At 39.2% G+C, this 12030-nt stretch overlaps 1 pseudogene; it reads right to left on the reverse strand.

Moving 5' to 3' along the window:
• Nucleotides 1–9577: 9577 nt before the first annotated feature.
• Nucleotides 9578–12030, reverse strand: part of LOC121472887 — a 43732-nt pseudogene continuing 41279 nt past the window's right edge.

The following is a 12030-nucleotide window of genomic DNA, read 5'->3' on the forward strand; positions in this document are numbered from 1 at the left end:
CTCTCTCTCAGGCTTACTGCCTACACATTTCATGTATATACTCATGAACACTCTTTCTTTGTGCCCACATCCTGCTGGGCCCATAAACATTTTATTAGTCCAGAGTGGAGTAAGCAGACTCACTCTTCATCTATTCTTCCAAATTCTCTGATGATGGCATGAATTCTATACCTTGAATCTTTTAGGACTTGGGTTTTACAACTCCAAAGTTCAGGTTCTTGTAACTCAAAAGCTTTTCACTTGTATTATCCTTTCCTCAAGGAAATAAATGCTGATGATTGCAGAGGAGTGGGGAGTAGGTAGAAGGGAGTATTGTTTCACCACTTAAGTATGTTTCGTTCTGTTGCTCCTTTGAACTCCTTTCACAACTTAATTTAAAAAACAAAACCCAAACAAAACCGTTTTTCGTTACTACTTCAAGTTTACCATGGATACAACTAGATTTATATCAGATTGAATTAAGTGTGGAATTTGAGAAAATTGATAGCTGCTTGTTTTTTCTGACATAGTTTAAAATTCTGGAGGAAGAAAATTCAATAATAGCAAACTTCTACTAGCTATCATTTATTGAATACATAGCATATGCTAGGTGCTACACTATAAACACCTGCATGTGTTTCCTAATTTAATTTTTATAGCAATCTTATGAAGGACGGTATTATTCCCTCATATATAAAATTACTTGAGAAAACTGAGGCACAAAGAGGTGAACTAGCTTGCTCAAGGTCACACACAGAACCATATAATACTACCATGTTTTATTACATCCATGCGGAGTAAGGATAGAATCTGGTAAGTGTGTTATTACTTTCTCCATTAAAACATGAAAGTCCAGAAAGAAGTGCTCTTTCAGGGGATCCCTGGGTGGCTCAGCGGTTTCGTGCCTGCCTTTGGCCCAGGGCGTGATCCTGGAGTCCCGGGATCGAGTCCCATGTCAGGCTCCCGGCATGGAGCCTACTTCTTCCTCTGCCTCTCTCTCTCTCTCTGTGTCTATCATAAATAAATAAAAATAAATCTTTAAAAAAAAATAAAAAAGAAGTGCTCTTTCAAACAAGAAAAGCCAAGAACTCTTTAGTATGGCTCTCTGGATCCTGGTTCCTACAGCTTATATGAACCAGCTTATGTGGTTATATGAACCAGGACCTACTATGTGAATAGAGTAAATTGGTTGAACTACTTTTTCTTTTCTTTTTTAAGATTGTATTTCTTTATTCATGACAGAAACAGAGAGAGAGGCAGAGACACAGGCAGAGAGAGAAGCAGTCTCCCTACTGGGAGCCTGATACAGAACTCAATCACAGAACCCCAAGATCATAACCTGGGCCAAAGGCAGATGCTCAACCCCCAAGCCACCCAGGTGCCCCTGGTTGAACTACTTATAACAATTTCCAAGGTCAATTTGCAACATACAAAATTATATACATGAGGAAAGTTACAGAACTCTGATGAAAGAAATCAAAGAACTAAATACATGGAGAGATAGTTCATGTTCATAAGTAGAAAAACTCAGTGTTGTCAAGATGCCAGTTCTTTCCAGCCTGACATATACATTAATCAATCTCAGTCAAAACCCTAGGAAATTATTTTGTAGATACTGACAAACTAATTCTAAGCTGATATGGAGAGGGAAAAGGCACAGAATAGCCAATTCAATGTTAAAGAGGGAACAGGAGTGCCTGGGTGGCTTAGGCAGTTGAGTATCTGACTCTTGATTTTGGCTCAGGTCATGGTTTTGGAGTGAGACTGAGCCCCACATCAGGCTCCTTGATGGGCAGGGAGTCTGCTTAAGATTCTCTCTCTCTCTCTCTCTCCTCTTCTGCCCCTACCCACCCCACTCTCTATCTCTCTCTCTCACACACACACACACTTAAAAAAAAAAAAAGAGAGAGAGAGAGAGAGAAGGACACAGTCAGAAGACTGATACTACATGACTTCAAGACTTACTATAAAGCTACAGGAATCAAGACAGTGTGGTATATACAAGAGTCTAGACAAATATATCAATCACACAGAATACAGAGCCCAGAAATAGTCAGCTGATAATAATAATAGTAAATAATAATAAAATAAATACAGCCAACTGATTTTTACAAAGGAACAAAATACATTGGACAAAAGACAGTCTTTTCAACAAATGGTGCTAGAACAACTGTATATCCACATGCAAAAAAAATATATATGAATATAGGGCAGCCTCCGTGGCGCAGTGGTTTAGTGCCGCCTGCAGCCTGAGGTGTGATCCTGGAGACCAGGGATCGAGTCCCACGTTGGGCTCCCTGCATGGAGCCTGCTTCTCCCTCTGCCTGTGTCTCTGCCTCTCTCTCTCTCTCTCTCTCTCTCTCTCTTTCTCTGTGTCTCTATGAACAAATAAATAAAATATTTTTTTAAATAAAATATTTTTTAAAAAATATGAATATAGACACTTACCTTACACCCTTCCCCAAATTAACTCAAAATGGATCACAGACCTAAATATAAAACACAAAACTATAAAACTCTTAGAATATAACATAGGAAAAAAGCTAGATGACCTTGGTTTTGGTGGTGACTTTTTAGTTGCAAGATCAAAGCGATGATCCAAGAAAGAAAAAAAATTTTTAAGGTTTTATGTATTTATTCATGAGAGACACACAGAAAGAGGCAGAGACATAGGCAGAAGGAGAAGCAGACTCCCTGCAAGGAGCCTGATGTGGGACTCGATTCCTGGAGCCTGGGATCATGACCTAAGCCAAAGGCAGACATTCAACCACTGAGCCACCCAGGTGCCCCAAAAGAAAAAATTGGTAAGCTGGACTTCATTAAAATTAAACATTTCTGCTCTGCAAAAGACATTGTCAAGAGAATAAAAAGTTAAGCCATACACTGAGAGGAAGTATTTGCTAAAGAGATATCAGATAAAGGACTGTTATCCAAAATACATAAAGAACTATTAAAATTCAACAATAAGAAAATAAACAACCCAATTTAAAAATGGGCCAAAGATCGTATCAGACACCTCACCAAAGAAGATATATACATTCAAATAAGCATATGAAAAGATGTTCTGCATCATATGTCATCAGAGAAATGCAAATTAAAACAAGATACCACTATACAACCATTAGAATGGCAAAATCCACAACATTGATATCAAATGCTGGCAATGATGTGGAGCAACAAGAACTCTCATTCATTGCTTTTGGGACTACAAAATGGTATAGCCACTTTGGAAGGTAGTCCAGCAATTTCTAACAAAACTAAACAACCCATACCAAACAATCCAGTAACTGAGCTCCATGATATGTACCCAAAGGAGTTTTGTGTGTTATGTGTACACAAAACCCCTCAACATGGATGTTTATAGCATAATTGCTAAACTTGGAAGGAACCAAGATGTCCTTCAGTAGGTGAATGGATAAATAAATTGTGGAACTTCAGACAATGGAATAGTATTCAGCCATGAAAAGACATGGAGGAAATTTTAAATGAATACTACTAAGTGAAAGAAGCCAATCTTCAGACTACATACTGTACAATTCCAACCATATGACATTCTGGAAAAGGAAATCTATTGAGACAGTAAAAATATCAGTGTTTGTCAGGGTTTAGGAGGGAGGAAGAAATGAATGGATAGAGCACAGAGAATTTTTAGGTCAGTGAAGCTACTTTATACGATACTATAATGGTGGATACATGTCATTACACATTTGTCTATACTCACAGAATATGCAACAACAAGAGTGATCTGTAATATAAACTATGGACTCTGGATAATAATGATGTGTCAGTGTAGGTTCATCAATTATAATAAATGTCCCACTCTATAGACAGATATTGATAATGGGGAAGACTAACCACATGTGGGGACAGCGGGTACATGAAAATTCTCTGTACCTTCCTCTCAGTTTTGCTGTGAACTTAAAACTGCTCTGAAAAAATAGTCTGTTTTATTTTTCAAATTGTTTTTAAATAGTCTATTTTAAAAAGAAGGAAAAAATTACATACAAGCAAGCAGTTACTGAAACTGCAGAAGGGTATGAACTGAAGCTGATAAAGAGTGTTAAACAATAGGTGATTATACACACATATACACATCTTCTATAGCTGACAATTCCAATTGCTACAGCACTTGAACAAATATCTGTAATGAGAATTTAGTCAAGGCCTTCAAAAATAAAGACAGCTGGTTGTTTTAGTATTACCAATGAGAAAGATTTTATTTAAAAGCATTGGGTAGAATGAAAAGTCATTTTTATTTCACTACTTTCGCCTTTTGCCTTGAAATAAGGGAACAAATGCCACAGTTTTACATTTTTCATTTGAGAAAATGAATAACATGAAAATGACACTGCATGTCACCATAAAACTTCTAAAGTGTCTACTTTAGCCATTTTTTCTCCACCTCACAAAACTGCTCACCTGCTCCTTCTCTCTCTCTCTCTCCATACTCATAGGCACCTTTTCTCAAACTTCCTTCCCCTTCCCTTTCCTTTCCTTTATATTTCCCTAGTCTTCTCTCAAGTCAAACAGTCTGTAGGTGGGGATCCCTGGGTGGCGCAGCGGTTTGGCACCTGCCTTTGGCCCAGGGCGCGATCCTGGAGACCCGGGATCGAATCCCACGTCAGGCTCCCTGCATGGAGCCTGCTTCTCCCTCTGCCTATGTCTCTACCTCTCTCTCTCTCTCTGCATGACTATCATGAATAAATAAATAAAATCTTAAAAAAAAAAAAAAACAGTCTGTAGACTTTTTCAGTTTTCAGCCAAAGAAATCCTATAGTTGGCTCATTAGTCAAGTAAATAAAGGACTCCTCCTTCCCTAGAAAGGTTGGGAGAGCAGGAACAGCAATGGAAAACACTCATAATTAACATTGAACATTTAACTTTCCTTTTCACACGTATATATCTCTTATATGAAGACGTTTTTTGATTCTTACAATAAAAATAAAAACGATATTATACTATACACTCTGCTTTGTAATTGTTTTTTTTTTCCATTTAATATATGTTAGACATCTGCTGATGTCAGTATAAATAGGTCTACATCAAGCCCCTTATTGGGTATAGATTACTTAAATAAACAAAACTTAAAAAAAGAAGAAAATGAAAAACAATGGGAGAAAAGACTTGCATCTGGAATATATAAAGTACCCCTACAATTCCATTGTTAAAAAAAGAAATAACCCAATTTAAAAATAGACAAAAGATTTGAATACATTTCTCCAAAAACCATATATAAATGGCCAATAAGCACATGAAAAGATGCTCAACATCACTGGCCATCAGCAAAATACAAATGAAAACCACAATGAGATGCTATTTCACATTCACTAGGATGGCTATAATAAAAAAAAAAGATAGATAATAATAAGTGTTGGAGAGGAAGTGGGGAAATTAGAACCCTTATATACTGCTGGTGGGAATGTAAAATGGTGTAACTGCTTCAGAAAACAATCTGGCAGTTCCTCAAAGGTTTAAACATATAGTTAACACATGACCCAGCAATTTCACTTCTAGGCATATCCCCAAGAGAAATGAAAACATATGTCCATACAAAAACTTGTAAATGAATGTCCATAGCAGTATTGTTCATAATAGCCAAAAAGCAGAAATAATGCAAACACCAAGAAACTGATGAATAAATAAAACAAAGCATATTCATACAATGGAATATCACAGTGTAATAAAAATGAATGAAGTACTCATATACACTGTAACAGATGAATCTTGAAAACATGCTAAGCATGCTAAGAAGCCAGTCATCTGGGGAAGATGGTGGAGTAGGAGGACCCTAGTCTCACGTTGTCCCATGGATACTAGGACTAGGTAACAATCACATCTGTGTAAATAACCCAGAAAATAACACAAAGACTGGCAGAATAAACTTCACAACAAAGTGTAGAGAAGAAGCCACATCAAAGAAGGTGGGAAGGATAGAGACACAGTTGGGAACTAAAGAGACTCATGGGGCTGTCTGTGGGAGGGAGGGATGCCATGGGCACAGAGAGGATAGAGAAATAGACCCCCACACCAGGAAGCCAAATGAGAAAGATGCCGCCCAATAATACCTGGCTTTGAAAACCAGAGGGGCTGAATTTTTCTTACAACCAGCATGACTTAAAACCTGGAATTTTAAAAAATCATCAGGCTTAGATCTGGGAGAGCCAGAAGGGTAAGAGGAAACTGAGTCCTGGCCCTTAAGGAGACAGTACAAAAAACATCCCACAAAGACACAGCATAGAAGCAGTAGTTTTGAAAGGCCCTTGGGGGGCAGCCCGGGTGGCTCAGTGGCTTAATGCCACCTTCAGTCCCGGATGTGGTCCTGGAGACCCAGGATTGAGTCCCACGTCTGGCTCCCTGCATGGAATGGAGCCTGTTTCTCCCTCTGCCTGTGTCTGTGCCTCTCTCTCTCTCTGTCTCTCATAAATAAATAAATAAATAAATAAATAAATAAATAAATAAATAAATTTATTTATTTATTTATTTATTTATTTATTTATTTATTTATTTATTTTTTTAAAAGGCCCTTGGGATATATGGGAGGGAGCTATTTGCTAATCTCAGAGCGTGTCCAAGAGGGACAGAAATCACTGGGAAACTCCTCCAGGTACAAAGGAACTGGCAGGTGCCACTTCCTTCCCCTACCCCCAACATAAACACATGGCCACCTGTGAGACTCAGTACCTAACTTGTTGGCAGCTGGCACTGCCATCCAGCCTCTCTGCACTGTGCTTCTTCCAATCTACCCCTTTGGACAGCCCACCTCAGTTCCAGAGTTGCAGAGCCTCCTCCACAGAAAAATGAGGGTGCACAAAGCTTGCTGGCATCCCTGTCCTGCATACAACCACACCCCCATGCTGTGCTTCTGTGAAACTAGATGGAGCACTTCAGTCTCTGAACTGCAGGGACCCTCCTGCACAGGACTAGGGGCATGCAAAGCTTGCTGGCACGACATCCTCACCCCTTACCCCCAGCCTCTCCCAGTGCCATGCTCCAATGGAACCACATTCCCTAATACCCTCATGGCCAGAACTAGTAAAAGCTGGTGCCACAGGTCTAGCAGCCTCTACAATGGCCAACACCACTCCAAAGTGACTCCTGCTCCAGAGAGAGGGAAAGATAACTACTCACAGCAAGTCAGATTAGTGGGCTAGAAGCAGACAACTGGTCTGAATGCAGGTCCACCCACCAACAGAAGCTTCTCAGAGGCAATAGAGGGAAAGTGCCCTGCAGTTTGGCACTATTGCATCTCTGGCAAATGCCTGGTCTAACACAACTCAAGCCTAAGGCATACACAGACTGGCCCACTAACACCACAGGGCCAAATACTACCCACAATAGGCAGAGAGAGCCGCTGCAGACAACTAAACTAAAGGAAAAAGCAGCTCAGCCCCAATAGCAAAGTACACACATCACACATAGGGAGACACTCCTGAAGCTCCAGGTTCTGGTGAGCAGGGGACACAGCTGTCTCCTAATACTCAGAAACACACATAGAGATTTAGACAAAATGAGGAGACAGAGGGATATATCCCAAAAGAAAAAACAGGACAAAATCATAGCAAGAGACCTAAGTGAAACAGATAAGTAAAATGCCTGATAGAAAATTTAAAGTAATAACCACAAAGATACTCACTGGACTTGAGAAAAGAGTGGAGAACATCAGTGAGACCCTTAACAATGAGATTTTAAAAGAATCAATCAGAGATGAAAAACACAATAAATGAAATAGAAAATACACTAGAGGTGCCTGGGTGGCTCAGTCAGTTAAGCATCTAACTCTTTTTTTTTTTTAATAAATTAATTTTTATTGGTGTTCAATTTACCAACATACAGAATAACACCCAGTGCTCATCCCGTCAAGTGTCCCCTTCAGTGCCCGTCACCCATTCACCCCCACCCCCCGCCCTCCTCCCCTTCCACCACCCCTAGTTCATTTCCCAGAGTTAGGAGTCTTTATGTTTTGTCTCCCTTCCTGATATTTCCCACACATTTCTTCTCCCTTCCTTTATATTCCCTTTCACTATTATTTATATTTCCCAAACGAATGAAAACATACACTGTTTGTCCTTCTCCGATTGACTGACTTCACTCAGCATAATACCCTCCAGTTCCATCCACGTTGAAGCAAATGGTGGGTATTTGTCGTTTCTAATGGCTGAGTAATATTCCATTGTATACATAAACCACATCTTCTTTATCCATTCATCTTTTGATGGACACCGAGGCTCCTTCCACAGTTTGGCTATTGTGGACATTGCTGCTAGAAACATCGGGGTACAGGTGTCCCGGCGTTTCATTGCATCTGAATCTTTGGGGTAAATCCCCAACATAAGCATCCAACTCTTGATTTCTGTTTAGGTCATGATCTCAGGGTCATGGGATCAAGGTCCACATCAGGCTTGTCCCTTTCCCTCTATTTCTCTCTCTCTCTCTCTCTCTCAAATAAATAAAGCCTTTAAAAGAAAATACACTAGGGGTGCCTGGATGGTTCAGTTAAGCATATGACTTCTGGCTTCAGCTCAGGTCATGATCTCATGGGTTGTGGGACTGACCCCATGTCAAGGCTCCTCACTCAAGCAGGAAGTATGTTTGGGTTTCTCTCCCTCTTCTCCTACCCTTCTCCCTGCTCTCTCTCTCTCTCTCAAATAAATAAATCTTTTAAAACTGTTTAAAAAAAGAAAATACACTAGATGGAATAAGTAGTAGACTTACTGAATCTAGGGAACTCCTGAATCTAGGAAAGGAAACAAATCCAGATCCAGATCCAGAAAGCACAGAGGTCCCCCTACAAAATCAGCCCAAGGAGGTCCACACGAAGACACAACGTAATTAAGATGGCAAAAAGTAGTGGTACAGAGAGAATTTTAAAAGCAGCAAGAGAAAAGAAAGCAGTTAAACACAAGGAAAACCCCTAAGGCTATCAGCTGATATTTCAGAGAAACTTTGCTGGCCAGAAGAAAGTGGCATGATATATTCAAAGCACTGAAAGGAAAAAATCTGCAGTCAAGAATATTCTGTTCAGCAAGGCTATCATTCAGAATAGAAGGAGAGATAAAGAGTTTAATAAACAAAGGTTAAAGGAATTCATGGCCCTTAAACCAGCTCTACAAGAAATATCAAAGAGGACCCTTTGAATGGAAAGGAAAGACCAGGGACAGCCCTGGTGGCGCAGTGGTTTAGCGCCGCCTGCAGCCCAGAGTGTGATCCTGGAGACCCTGGATGGCGTCCCATATCAGGCTCCCTGCATAGAGCCTACTTCTCCCTCTGCCTGAGTCTCTGCCCCCCGCCCCCTTCTGTATCTCTCATGAGTAAATAAAATAAAGTCTTTAAAAAAAAAAAGTTTAAAAAAAAAGGAAAAAGGAAAGGAAAGACCATAAGCAAGTGTAAGGAAAGGAGGAAGCAAAAAGCAATAAAAATAAATATATTTGTAAAAAATCAGCTAAGGGATTCATACAATAAAAAGAAGTAAATTATAACAACATACACCTAAAATGTGGGAGGAGAGGAGTAAAAAATGAGTTCAAACTTAAGTGACTATCAACTTTTTTTTTTTATGGTGAAAAATTTATATTTAGATTTATAGCCGGCTGGACTCAGTTTAGATGATCCCAATTTTGTTGGCAACATCCAAAGCATCATAGTCAGGAGCCAGTCGAACATATGTTTTCTTCTCTCCATCAGGTCTGATCAAGGTGTTGACCTTGGCCACATCAATGTCATAGAGCTTCTTCACAGCCTGTTTGATCTGGTGCTTATTGGCCTTGACAGCCACAATGAACACAAGTGTGTTGTTGTCTTCTATTTTCTTCATGGCTGACTCAGTAGTTAAGGAGAACTTGATGATGGCATAGTGATCAAGCTTGTTTCTCCTGGGGGTGCTCTTTTGAGGATATTTGGGCTGCCTTTGGAGACGCCGGGTCTTGGGTCATCGGAATGTAGGTGACATGCGGATCTTCTTTTTTTTGTGACTGTGCATGACTTTCAGCACCTTTCTTAGCTTTCAAAGCCTTTGCTTTGAGAGGGGCAAGGGCTTCCTTCTTCGCCTTTGGCGCCATCTTCATGAAAGGGCAAGTAACTATCAACTTAATACAGACTGTTATATACAAAGATGTTATACACAAACTGAATGGTAACCACAAATCAAAAAAAAAAAAAGTAAGAGGCAAAAAACAAAGAGAAAGAAATCCAAGCATATCAGTAAAGAAAGCCAACTAATTGTGAGAGAGGAGACCAAGAGAAGAAAAAAAAATTACAAAAACAGCCATAAAACAAGTAACAAAATGACAATACATACATACCTACTAATAATTACTTTGAATATAAGTGGACTAAATGCTCCAATTAAAAAAATATAAGGTGATGGAACGGATAAAAAAAAAACAAAACAACAAGAGCCACCTATATGCTGCCTACAAGAGATTCATTTCAGACCTAAAGACACATGCAGATTAAAAGTGAAGGGGTAGGGCAGCCCCGGTGGCTCAGCGGTTTGGTGCCGCCTGCAGCCTGGGGTGTGATCCTGGAGACCTGGGATCAAGTCCCACGTCGGGCTCCCTGCATGGAGCCTGCTTCTCTCCCTCTCCCTCTGCCTGTGTCTCTGCCTTTCTCTCTGTGTCAATAAATAAATAAAATCTTTAAAAAAGAAAAACTGTCCCACTAACATTTAAAAAAAATAAATAGGGCAGCCCCGGTGGTGCAGCGGTTTAGTGCCACCTGCAGCCTGGGGTGTGATCCTGGAGACCCGGGGTCGAGTCCCACATCAGGCTCCCTGCATGGAGCCTGCTTCTCTCTCTGCCTGTGTCTCTGCCTCTCTCTTGCTCTCTCTAAATAAATAAGTAAATTTTAAAAATAAATAAATAAATAAATAAATAAATAAAAATAAAAGTGAAGGAGTAGAGAAGCATTTTTCATGCAAATGGATGTGAAAGGAAACTAGGGTAGCAATACTTATATTGGACAAAATAGATTTAAAACAAAGACTGTAATAAGAGACAAAGAAGGATACTATATAATCATTAAGGGGACAATCCAAAAAGAAGACATAACGATTGTAAGTATTTATGCACCCAACATGGGAGTACTCAAATACTTAAAGCAATTAATAACAAACATATAGAAAGTATCAATGGTAATACAATAGTAGTAGGGGATCTTAATACCCCACTGACATCAATGGACAGATCATAAAGACAGAAAATCAACAAGGAAACAGCAGCTTTGAATGACACATTGGTCTAGATGTGTTTAACAGATATATTCAGAACATTCCTTCCTAAAACAGCAGAATACACATTCTTTTCAAGTGCACATGGAAAATTCCCAGAACAGGTCACGTATTAGGCCAAAAAACAAATCTCAACAAATAAAAAAGGATCAACGTCATTCCATGCATCTTTTCTGACCACAACACTATAAAGCTGGAAATCAACCACAAGAGAAAATCTGGAAAGAGCACAAATACATGGAGGTTAAATAACATGCTACTTAATAATAAATGGGTCAGTCAAAAAATCAAAGAGGAAATCAAAAAGTACATGGAGAAAATTGAAAATGAAAATACAATGGTCCAAAATCTTTGGGATGCAGCAAAAACTATTCTAAGAAGGAAGTTCATAGCAATACAGGCCTACGTCAAGAAACAAGAAAAATCTCAAATAAATAACCTAATCTTACACTGAGAGAAGCTAGAAAAAGAACAAACAAAATCCAAAACCAGTAGAAGGAAGGAAATAATAAAGATTAGAGCAGAAATGAATGAAATAGAAACTAAAAGAACAACAGAACAGATCAATGAAACCAGGAGCTGGTTCTTTGAAAAGATCAACAAAATGGATAAACCGTTAGCCAGACTAATCAAAGAGAAAGAGAGACACAGAGAGAGAGAGAACTCAAATAAACAAAATCAGAAATGAAAGAGGAGATATAACTGACACCACAGAAATATAAAGGATAAGAGAATATTATAAAAAATTATATACCAAGAAACTGGACAACCTAGAAGAAACGGATACGTTCCTAGAAACATAACCTCCTAAAATTAAACCAGGAAGA

This window comes from Vulpes lagopus, chromosome 12 (genome assembly GCF_018345385.1).
Source record: "Vulpes lagopus strain Blue_001 chromosome 12, ASM1834538v1, whole genome shotgun sequence".
Classification (NCBI taxonomy): Eukaryota; Metazoa; Chordata; class Mammalia; order Carnivora; family Canidae; genus Vulpes; species Vulpes lagopus.